Source organism: Bos taurus, chromosome 6, assembly GCF_002263795.3.
Source record: "Bos taurus isolate L1 Dominette 01449 registration number 42190680 breed Hereford chromosome 6, ARS-UCD2.0, whole genome shotgun sequence".
NCBI classification, from domain to species: domain Eukaryota; kingdom Metazoa; phylum Chordata; class Mammalia; order Artiodactyla; family Bovidae; genus Bos; species Bos taurus.
In genome coordinates, this window is record NC_037333.1 from 19,220,434 (window position 1) to 19,232,945 (window position 12,512).

At 41.3% G+C, this 12,512-nt stretch overlaps 1 protein-coding gene across 6 annotated transcripts in view; it reads right to left on the reverse strand.

Annotated features, from left to right (window-relative positions):
- Window positions 1-12,512, reverse strand: part of NPNT (nephronectin) — an 80,321-nt gene that overhangs the window by 46,520 nt on the left and 21,289 nt on the right. The gene's annotated exons all lie outside the window — the stretch shown is intronic.

Consider the following 12,512-nt stretch of genomic DNA (forward strand, 5'->3'; position numbering starts at 1 on the left):
GAGTTTCCTTTATCATAGGTACCACAAACCCAGAGAGAAGAATCCTACAGATCCCAAGATGTCCAGAGGAAAACAACTCTCCAGCCTCCTAATATCCTGTATTCTAGTGCTGCATATCCTATTTTCAAATCTAAATCCCTTCTGTCGTAAAAACTGGAGGAAAAGTGCCTCTGATTGTTATCATTATAAAAAAACTATCTGTTAAACGATCTCACGAATACAGAACGCAAAACCACTTTATATGACTGATTAGATTTACCCTCACAATATCCATATAAGGCAAGAGAGAGACAGACATTATCCTTATTTTGCCAGCAGACAAGCAAAAGCACAGAAAGTTAAGTGATTTGCCCGATTTCAGAAAAAATTTCATATAATCTTCTAATTCTTTTGGTATTCAGAAAAACTCCAGAAACCTAGGTTTTTGAGTGGATTTGGAAGAGAGGAGAGTGAGGTTATAGTGAAAACACTAACCAGGAAAGGATGAGAGGGATAGAGAATATCAAAGGTAATTAAAGGCATAAAAGTATTTAGAAAGGCATAAAACTTCTAGGAAGAAGTCACAGTTAAGAATACAACCTATATGGGGAGGGAGGAGGGTTCAGGATGGGGAACCCGTGTATGCCTGTGGCGGATTCATTTCGATATATGGCAGAACCAATAAAATATTGTAAAGTTTAAAAATAAAATTAAATTTAAAAAAATACAACCTATAATTTGAGAAAATTTAAGTTAACACTGCCAGAATATTTCAACATAAAATGATCTTCTTAATTCACTGCTTGTTAGGTACAGAAGCTAGATTCTGAATCATTAATGAAGTATATAGAATTGTTATCTCTTCTGATGTATTATTACATCTATGATTTTTTCGCTCTCACATTTTAAGAAATATTATTTTCATTAAGAACTTAAACTAATCATAAACTACAGTCAAATATTAAGTCAATCAACTCTAAGTTGGTAATTTAGAGTATGAAGTTAAAATAAATAAGGATTTCTGTTCTATATAATGTTATTTTCCAAGAGATGTCTGGTTAATTTATTTCATTTTTGTCTTTTTGGAAACATCCAACTGAAGTTTCTCAAGTGTCTATTTAATCTCTATTTAACCTTTAATTCCTGAAGTAGACCAAAGAAAATAAGTACCTGCATCTTTGAATCTCAAGCCAACTTTTATTTACTATAATTAAGCACTATCCATTTTCACTTAAGGAATCTTCTTCTGAAAGTATTGTCATTTTTGGTTTACTTGCAATTTTAACTTTTTTTCTGTTTTCATTGTAGCAGAATACTAAAACTTAGATTAATGCTAAATGAGACTTTAAGAACATTTCATAAAGTGTTATTACTTATCTGGAAGTGTGAAGTAGATTTGGGGGAGGTTTTCTTTAAGGAGGGTTAATGGAGCTACTCCACGTTCAAGGTCAGGAGGGGTGGCCTCGTCCAAGGTAAGGAGCAGCGGCTGTGCTTTGCTGGAGCAGCCGTGAAGAGAACCCCACGTCCAAGGTAAGAGAAACCCAAGTGAGACAGTAGGTGTTGCGAGAGGGCATCAGAGGGCAGACACACTGAAACCATAATCACAGAAAACTAGTCAATCTAATCACACTAGGACCACAGCCTTGTCTAACTCAATGAAACTAAGCCATGCCCGTGGGGCAACCCAAGACAGGCGGGCATGGTACAGAGGTCTGACAGAATGTGGTTCACTGGAGAAGGGAATGGCAAACCACTTCAGTATTCTTGCCTTGAGAACCCCATGAACAGTATGAAAAGGCAAAATGATAGGACACTGAAAGAGGAACTCCCCAAGTCGGTAGGTGCCCATTATGCTACTGGAGATTAGTGGAGAAATAACTCCAGAAAGAATGAAGGGATGGAGCCAAAGCAAAAAAAATACCCAGTTGTGGATGTGACTGGTGATAGAAGCAAGGTCTGATGCTATAAAGAGCAATATTGCATAGGAACCTGGAATGTTAGGTCCATGAATCAAGGCAAATTGGAAGTGGTCAAACAAGAGATGGCAAGAGTGAACATCAACATTTCAGGAATCAGCAAACTCAAATGGACCGGAATGGGTGAATTTAACTCAGATGACCATTATATCTACTACTGTGGGCAGGAATCCCTTAGAAGAAATGGAGTAGCCATCATGGTCAACAAGAGAGTCCAAAATGCAGTACTTGGATGCAATCTCAAAAACAACAGAATGATCTCTGTTTGTTTCCAAGGCAAACAATTCAATATCATGGTGATCCAAGCCTATGCCCCAACCAGTAACGCTGAAGAAGCTGAAGTTGAATGGTTCTATGAAGACGTACAAGACCTTTTAGAACTAACACCCAAAAAAGATGTCCTTTTCATTATAGGGGACTGGAATGCAAAAGTAGGAAGTCAAGAAACACCTGGAGTAACAGGCAAATTTGGCCTTGGAATACAGAATGAAACAGGGCAAAGGAACGCACTGGTCATAGCAAACATGCTCTTGCAACAACACAAGAGAAGACTCTACACATGGACATCACAGATGGTCAACACTGAAACCAGATTGATTATATTCCTTGCAGCCAAAGATGGAGAAGCTCTATACAGTCAGCAAAAACAAAAGTGGGAGCTGACTGTGGCTCAAATCATGAACTCCTTATTGACAAATTCAGACTTAAATTGAAGAAAACAGGGAAAACGACTAGACTATTCAGGTATGACCTAAATCAAATCCCTTATGATTATACAGTGGAAGTGAGAAATAGATTTAAGGGACTAGATCTGATAGAGTGCCTGATGAACTATAGACGGAGGTTCGTAACATTGTACAGGAGACAGGCATCAAAACCATCCCCATGGAAAAGAAATTCAAAAAAGCAAAATGACTGTCTGAGGAGGTCTTTCAAATAGCTGTGCAGAGAAGAGAAGAGAAAAGCAAAGGAGAAAAGGAAAGATATTCCCATTTGAATGCAGAGTTCCAAAGAATAACAAAGAGAGATAAGAAAGTCTTCTTCAGCGTTCAATGCAAAGAAATAGAGGAAAACAACAGAATGGGAAAGACTAGAGATCTCTTCAAGAAAATCAGAGATACCAAGGGAACATTTCATGCAAAGATGGGCTCGATAAAGGACAGAAATGGCATGGACCTAACAGAAGCAGAAGATATTAAGAAGAGATGGCAAGAATACACAGAAGAACTGTACAAAAAAGATCTTCATGACCCAGATGATCACGATGGTGTGATCATTGACCTAGAGCCAGACATCCTGGAATGTGAAGTCAAGTGGGCCTTAGAAAGCATCACTACGAACAAAGCTAGTGGAGGTGATGGAATTCCAGTTGAGCTATTCCAAATCCTGAAAGATGATGCTGTGAAAGTGCTGCACTCAATATGCCAGCAAAATTGGAAAACTCAGCAGTGGCCACAGGACTGGAAAAGGTCAGTTTTCATTCCAATCCCCAAGAAAGGCAGTGCCAAAAGAATGCTCAAACTACCGCCCAATTGCACTCATCTCACACGCTAGTAAAGTAATGCTCAACATTCTCCAAGCCAGGCTTCAGCAATACGTGAACTGTGAACTTCCAGATGTTCAAGCTGGTTTTAGAAAAGGCAGAGGAACCAGAGATCAAATTGCTAACATCCGCTGGACCATGGAAAAAGCAAGAGAGTTCCAGAAAAACATCTATTTCTGCTTTATTGACTATGCCAAAGCCTTTGACTGTGTGGATCACAATAAACTGTGGGAAATTCTTCAAGAGATGGGAATACCAGACCACCTGATCTGCCTCTTGAGAAATTTGTATGCAGGTCAGGAAGCAACAGTTAGAACTGGACATGGAACAACAGACTGGTTCCAAATAGGAAAGGAGTACGTCAAGGCTGTATATTTTCACCCCGCTTATTTAACTTATATACAGAGTACATCATGAGAAATGCTGGGCTAGAAGAAGCACAAGCTGGAATCAAGATTGCCAGAAGAAGTATCAATAACCTCAGATATGCAGATGACACCACCCTTATGGCAGAAAGTGAAGAGGAACTAAAAAGCCTCTTGATGAAAGTGAAAGAGGAGAGTGAAAAAGTTGGCTTAAAGCTCAACACTCAGAAAACTAAGATCATGGCATCCAGTCCCATCACTTCATGGGAAATAGATGGGGAAACGGTGGAAACAGTGTCAGACTTTATTTTTTCTGGGCTCCAAGATTGCTGCAGATGGTGATTGCAGCCATGAAATTAAAAGACGCTTACTCCTTGGAAGGAAAGTTATGACCAACCTAGATAGCATATTCAAAAGCAGAGACATTGTTTTGCCAACAAAGGTCCATCTAGTCAAGGCTATGGTTTTTCCAGTGGTCATGTATGGATGCGAGAGTTGGACTATGAAGAAAGCTGAGCAGTGAAGAATTGATGCTTTTGAACTGTGGTGTTGGAGAAGACTCTTGAGAGTCCCTTGGACTGCAAGGAGATCCAACCAGTCCATCCTAAAGCAGACCAGTCCTGGGTGTTCATTGGAAGGACTGATGCTGAGGCTGAAACTCCAGTACTTTAGCCACCTCATGTGAAGAGTTGACTCATTAGAAAAGACTCTGATGCTGGGAGGGATTGGGGGCAGGAGGAGAAGGGGACGACAGAGGATGAGATGGCTAGATGGCATCAGTGACTCGATGGACGTGAGTCTGAGTGAACTCCGGGAGTTGGTGATGGACAGGGAGGCCTGGCGTGCTGCGATTCATAGGGTCGCAAAGAGTTGGACATGACTGAGCGACTGAACTGAACTGAACAGTAGCAATGAGCACACATAACACCCATATCTTAGTTTCCAAATACCATTCCACAATAAAACCAGGGCTGAAGTAGAGAGGCTGGAATATTTTGCTGTGACAAAAAGCAAAGGCATATTCAAAAAATTATGGAAAGAAATGAAAATGACACAGGAGCTACTTGCAAGTGTTCCCACTAGCCATATTTGACATAATTTGAGCACCAAGAAGAATAAGGATAGTAATTGATAACAACTGAATAGTCAAGGCTCTGGTTTTTCCAGTGGTCATGTATGGATGTGAGAGTTGGACTGTGAAGAAGGCTGAGCACTGAAGAATTGATGCTTTTGAACTGTGGTGTTGGAGAAGACTCTTGAGAGTCCCTTGGACTGCAAGGAGATCCAGCCAGTCCATTCTGAAGGAGATCAGCCCTGGGATTTCTTTGGAAGGAATGATGCTGAAGCTGAAACTCCAGTACTTTGGCCACCTCATGCAAAGAGCTGACTCATCGGGAAAGACTCTGATGCTGGGAGGGATTGGGGGCAGGAGGAGAAGGGGACGACAGAGGGTGAGATGGCTGGACGGCATCACCGACTCCATGGACGTGAGTCTGAGTGAATCCGGGATTTGGTGAAGGACAGGGAGGCCTGGCATGCTGCGATTTATGGGGTCACAAAGAGTCAGACACGACTGAGCGACTGAACTGAACCAAACTGAACTGAATAATGAAAAAATTCATGGGTCCAGAATGATTCTAAAAAAAGAGAACAGAGCTCCTCTTTACAGAATGCCAGCAAACATGCAGAAGGAATGACAGAATCTGAAAGGATACTTTTACAACCACGACTGAAATAATTAGAGTAAAAATTATCCATAGATGTTAAAACTTTCACTGGGTGTAAATTTGTTAGGAACAGAATATTCAGAGAGCCTCAATGTGTCACCCCATGGGGTACTTACTCATTACAAAGAGAAGGTGCCGTTCAGTGGAGAAATCGGGTAGACTCCTTAATCAAGTGATCAAACTTGGCACCACCAATTACAGAATAAACTAACATGTGCAATAGGAATGTCATAATACATGATCACCTATGTAATATTTTTGCCAAAAAGGTTTAACCAGCATCTAATAATGAGGAAACTTCAAATTCAGGTCTACAAAAAAAAGTAGGTCTAGAACTGTTCTAAGGAATGTCATCTAAATGAAACATCTATGATTGGCTCTGGATCCAAAAAATCCATAAAAATCATTTGGAGATAATTTGGGAAATCTAATCATGGACTGTTTGCTACATACTATTATTGTACCTATGTTAAATTTAAGTGTGACATGGCATGCATGCTAAAGTATGTAAGTACAAAGAGCCATTATATCTAGGTTACTTTCCAATGGCTCACTAATTGTGTGTGTGCGCGCAGATAGTGGTGGGGAGAGAGAAAGAGAGGGGAAAGAGTGTATGTAGCATACCTGCAAATGTGTAATATGTTAACAATTGTACATGAAAAGTACATGGCTATTTACTGTTGCTATACTTTCAACTCCTGTGTAGATTTGAAATTTTTCAAGTACAAAAATGGGGAAAAATGTATAAACAAATGTAGTATGATATGCATACCTTGACAAATATTACTGAATTACTCTGACAAATATTTCTTAACTTGTGGGCTTCAGTGTACTTAGTGCACTCTAGAGAAGGGGTAAGGGCCACGTGCTGGAGTCAGAGCCCTGGGTCCCAGGTTCACCTATGCAGAGTATCCAGCTCTCTCTGCTCTGAAATGAAGACTACAGGTTGAACCAGAGGAAAATGTCAGCACTGCCATTTTTTACTTAAAAAGTAGTAAGCCAACAGGGTGCATATAGAGTTTACCCATAGGTTTATGGGGATGATTGAATGAGAAAATCCAAATAAAGTACTTAGAACAGTACCCACTTCACAGTAAGAGCTCAAAAAAAAATATCTATAAACAGAATTATAAGAACAACAAAGACGAATTGCTACAGTGTCTAAGAAACTGTATTAAGGACTAGGGATAATAAAATCAGTAAGAGGTCAAGTCCTCACCCTCAACTAGGAAGTCTAGTAAGGAGAGAGAGAAGTAAGCAAAGATATCTTAATAACAGATATATGTAGAGGATACAGGAGAGGAAGCGGTCAATTACATAGGTTTAAGGGAGTCAGAAAAGGTTTTGGAAAGGAAATAGTGCTAACAGATTTCTTTCAAAAAAAGAAACTTATAAAACACCGATAGCATAATGTAAGAATTCGTTGAGATTATGATGAAACACAGACTTCCAGGTGGCGCAGTGGTAAAGAATCCACCCCTTAATGTAGGAGATATAAGAGATTCAGGTTCAATCCCTGGATTGGGAAGATCCCCTGGAGTAGGAAATGGCAACCCACTCCAGTATTCTTGCCTGAAAAATTCCATGGACACAGGAGTGTGGTCGGGCTACAGTCTGTGGAATTGCAAGGAGTCGGACATGACTGAGCACACAAGCAAGCAAGCAATGATGAGAGACATATTAGGTGAAAATTATATTTGTTTTGGCTAAGGAGATGATGCTCTAATTTTGAATAGGGGTACTGAGCAATCATCAAAAAAAGGCCAGAAAGTGTTAAACTAACCATCACCACTTCCTTCAGTGACCAAAATCCTTACGTTTAAAGGAGAATGAGTTGAGCCATTTATTAACCATTTTAAGATGGAACCAACTTTGTGACTGTACACAGAAATGCAGGATGTGAAGCATTTTGTCAGTGCGGCTCACTTTTTTTTTTAAAGGAAAGCATTACTTCACTAATTGTTCCAAATTTATCTGATGGAGGACCTTACACAGAAACTTGGAAACAAATGTCCATCAAAAAGGGATTGCTTAAATAAGTGGTGGCACAAGGGTCTTGCTGCCTCCAGGATTGTGGACTTCAAGTCAGGTATCATCTGCTGTTAGAGGGACCTCACTAAAAACAGGCTTCACCATGATTTCACCATGCCATTCTCCCCACACACTCACTGACTCCCCTTCATGTTTACTTGGAGCTCATCACGCTGGTTCTAACTTTTTGTACGGCATTCAACACCACATTTCACAATCTGACTCCTGCCTATCCCACCAGTCTCCTCTCCGGTCATATCCACAAACAGACCAACTAATGGTAGTTCCCAGGAAATCACATACTCCAATACTCCCACGCTTTTACACAGACTGCTGTTCTTCCCTTTGTTTGCTGGACTAACATCTAGACAGTTTCAATACTCAGCTTAAATAATATTTGCTTTAGCCCTTAATTCTGATTTTGGGGCCCTCCTCAGCACCTTCATAAACCTCTGTGCATAACTCTGCCATAAATTATATATATATATGTATGTGTGATTCACACACACACACACCATCCTATAGTATCACAAGTATTATTCTTACCTAGCTCCTTCTCTAGACTTTGAGCTCTTTAAATACACAGTATCTGCTCTGAAATTTCACACAGTCTCCTAACAAAGACAGGCATGACAGGTGTACAAGGTGTTAAAAGAATATAGAAGAAAGAATTTCTCAGCAGGCAGGCAGGAGTAGGGAAAATGTCAGGAAAGGCTTGCAAGAGGAAATGTGAACTGAATCTTAAAAGATGAATAGGAATTCACCATGTGGATGGGTGAAGGGTCTTTTCAGAACAACCAGCATAAGCAAAGCCAGAGGCGCAAGAAGCAGCAGAGGGTCTGGCAGCACAAGGGTAGCCCACTGTGATTGTGTCCACAAGGCAAAAGAGAGTCCTTCTAAGATAAGGCAATCACCAGCTTAAAGACTCTCATACTCAAAGAAACAGTATTCCATCCATAATGGCAAACAATCAGTCGATTGTAAGAAGTAGATGCCACAATCAGACAATGCTTTATGTGTTTTCAAGCGTGTACGTTGATTTAAGAACCTTCCTCAAGTGTTAAGATCTTTTATACAATATGTGGTAAGGTCATAAGAAAGGCAGACAAATTAAATATAGTTATTTCCTCAGTAAACTGTCTTTCCTAAAACTACAATCTGCTTAGTAATATTACATCATGTTCACATTTTTTATTTCTTTTATATAGAAGTGCCTGGTCCTTATACCTTCAAAGTACTGACTGAGCTAAAGAGGTATAAGACACAGTCCCCAGATTCATAGAACTAACAGTCTAGCAGAACAAATGATATAGAACCACAAATAATCCCAACGTAGAGCAGGATGAGACAGGTGCCACGCCAGCATTATAACTCAGTGTAGAGAAAGAGAAGACTTCCTGTCACTAAAGTCAGGAATGCAGAGTGAAGGCAGCATCTGAGCCAGGACCCGAGGCAGGGCTGAGTCACAGTATGTTCTAATAAGAAAGAACATAAACTTCTAACATGCGTGTGGGCTTCCCCAATGGATCAGCTGGTGAAGAATCTATCTGCAATACAGAAGCCACAGGAGATTGTGGGTTCGATCCCCAGGTCAGGAAAATCGCCTGCAGTAGGAAATGGCAGCCCACTCCAACATTCTTGTCTGGAAAATCCTATGGACCAAAGAGCCTGGCAGGCTACAGTCCAAAGGGTCACAAAGAGTCATACATGACTGAGAGACTAAGCACGTACACACACACACACACACGCATGCACACACACACACAAGTGTGGCTGTTCATTCCTAACAACAATTCACTTTGAGTATCTGCTTAGAATTAAAAGCGATAGTGATGGGATACAGAAAAAGTTAACCAAAAGGGGAAGAAAGATAGAATGTTTTAAGAGAGTGGTTCTCTTTTTCAGCCCTTGATATAAACAAATGTTGAATTACTCATTTCTTTTGGCTAAAGGCCAAAATGGTAAACTGGAAAGAAACTTTGTCAAGAACCGAAAACTGTCAAGAGAACATTTCAGCCCACATGCAATACAGTATTTTCCCTCTCCCACATTCCTCGGATATGTTTAATGTTATTCTTCTATGGAGGAAGTTGTGAGGATTATTAATGTTGACTGAAGGTGATGGTGGGGAAAGAAGGTGCGAGCAGGACAGAGGTGAAGAGATCATTCAATCAACCCCAGCTGGTGCCCCACTCAGACCCGCCCTGGAGCTCTAGGCCTGGAATCCACCCACGTATCACATCTCTCCACTTCTGAGTCTCACAAGAACTTCATCAATGTCACATCCAACGCTGAGGTCATCCCCTGAACTTTCTCCACCATATCACACATCAGAAACCCGGGCATCGTCCTTGATTCTATCTTCCTCACACCATTCTCACACCATCTGCTATCATTTCACCGAATGTGAAAAAATAATTACTAAACCAAGTGCTTCACATTTTTTCATTTGATCTTCATAAAAAAAAAAAAAAAAAACCCTATAAGGTTGAGTTCTTATCTATATTTTACCAAAAAAGAAGCTATTTCCCAGAAAGGTCAGGTAAGTTTCTCAAAAACACAGGTCTGGTAACAGCCGGGTCTGACCAGGAAGACTGAACTCCCCGCCCCTGTCCTAATATTCACCCCTCCATCCTTTCTTTTTATTATCCGTCAATCCCTATTTTTCTCTGCTCCCACCAGTGTCGCTTAAGATAAAACTCGGATGTCTCGCCAGGTTTACTGTAACAGCCTCTAGCCCTGAGCCTCAAAAGGCTCTCTCTTAATTGCCAACCAGCAAAATGTTCAGCGAGTGGCCCCAGAACCCAAGTGCCTACAGATCCTGGCGTCTGTCCTGAAGCAGTGAGTCCTATGGGAGTGCCTGCTTCATCCAACAGGGCAGCACCAGGCAACTCCAGCCCACCAATTCCTTGTAGCAAGAGGAGCGACTGATTTATTAACAAAGCCTGATCACTTTTCCTTGGAAACACTGGAACCTATTTTAAAAAATGTTCAAGCTCTCTGTGAGCAAAACTACATTCACCTGTAATGCTAGATTGGACCCGCTGCATGCGTGTATGCTTAGCCGTGTCCGACTCTTTGCAACTCCATGGACTGTAGCCCATCAGGCTCCTTCTCTCCATGGGATTTTTCAGGCAAGAATGCTGACCCATTAGAACGAGCTTATAACTTCTGAAATATAAATCTGATTGGGTAATTCCCCTGCTTAAAATATACACAATGCTCCTCTACAGCCCTGGGATAAACACTACTCTAAGATGCCATCAAAGGCCTTCTGCAAGTCAGCTCATTTCTCCCTCTCCCACAGCATCTGTCATCACAAACCCTTCAAACACACACCCCAATGCCCAGATGAAGGTTCTTACATTTCCTGGGATGTGCCCCTAACTCTGGCTTCTGAGGCTTCAGTGTATTTTTTTATCTGGCCCGGTGTCCTTCACTTGACTTAACCCTGAGGATACAGCTGGGCCACCAGCCCATCACTCTTGGCTGGGACACTGCCCACTGTGATGGGCTTTCACAGTGCTTATCTCAAAGCACACCTGCATCAAAACACACCTCTCATCCAATACTGTCTTCATCTGCAGGCCTTCCACATGGACAGGGAATGACATCAATGCCTGTAGCTTCATCTTACTGATGTCTGCAGTGGTTGGCCCAGAATGAGACAGGGGATAGCCCTCAGTATGTAGCTACTGAATGAATGAATCACCTGAAGCCCACTGAGTCTGTGAAATCTTCCCTGATCCACTCCGGCAGTAGTTCTTCCTCTAAACAGCCTCAGCTCTTTAATCCCTAACTCTTGCCTACTTTAGAATCCAGGAAGGAATAAGAGACAACCATCTTATCCAAGGGCTTCCCTGGTGGCTCAGACAGTAAAGCGTCTGCCTGCAATGTGGGAGACCTGGGTTCGATTCCTGGGTTGGGAAGATCCCCTGGAGGAGGAAATGGCAATCCACTCCAGCACTCTTGCCTGGAAAATCCCATGGACTGAGGAGCTTGATAGGTTACAGTCCATGGGGTTGCAAAGAGTCAGACAGGACTGAGCGGCTTCACTTCACTTATCAAATCAGCTCCTCCTAAGCAAGAGTCCATGTTTTACTAAACTTGGATTAAACTTTTACTAAAGGTCTCTCTCCCAGCCCTTAACTTAGCTCCTTACCTTTAGTAAGTTCTCAAATGTGTGTCAAATAAATCTCTAAGTAATTCTACATGTAATTCTACAATTCAATTCTTCCAGTTCCTTTTTCCTGGGCTAGGTAACCAAAACCGTACCTCATTCTGACATCTGCAAATGGATGTTATTAAAGAAGTGGAAAAGAAATGGTTCAGAAGCACAGGCAGTTATCCAATGACAATTTTTACTTTAGACATGAATAATTTGAGAAATTTTCTACTATTTCCAATGGATTATTTCCAAATGATGGGCATGGTAAACAAAATGTAATTTAAAACATGCTATATACCAAGGATGCTATCATGGACCCTGGTAAAACACCATTTCAAAGTTCAAACACTTATCAAGAACTGTTCTTCATGAGAAGGAGGCTTTCTCCTTATGGCCAGCAACAATCCTGCCAGTAGGTTTAAAGATTAGGAAACCGTGGCTCAGAAAACTTAAATAAAATATCTAGTATGTCATGGGAGAAGGCAATGGCACCCCACTCCAATACTGTTGCCTGGAAAATCCCATGGATGGAGGAGCCTGATAGGCTGAAGTCCATGGGGTCGCTAAGAGTCAGACACGACTGAGCGACTTCACTTTCACTTTTCACTTTCATGCACTGGAGAAGGAAATGGCAACCCACTCCAGTGTTCTTGCCTGAAGAATCCCATGGACAGAGAAGGCTGGTAGGCTGCAGTCCATGGGGTCGCACAGAGTCGGACACGA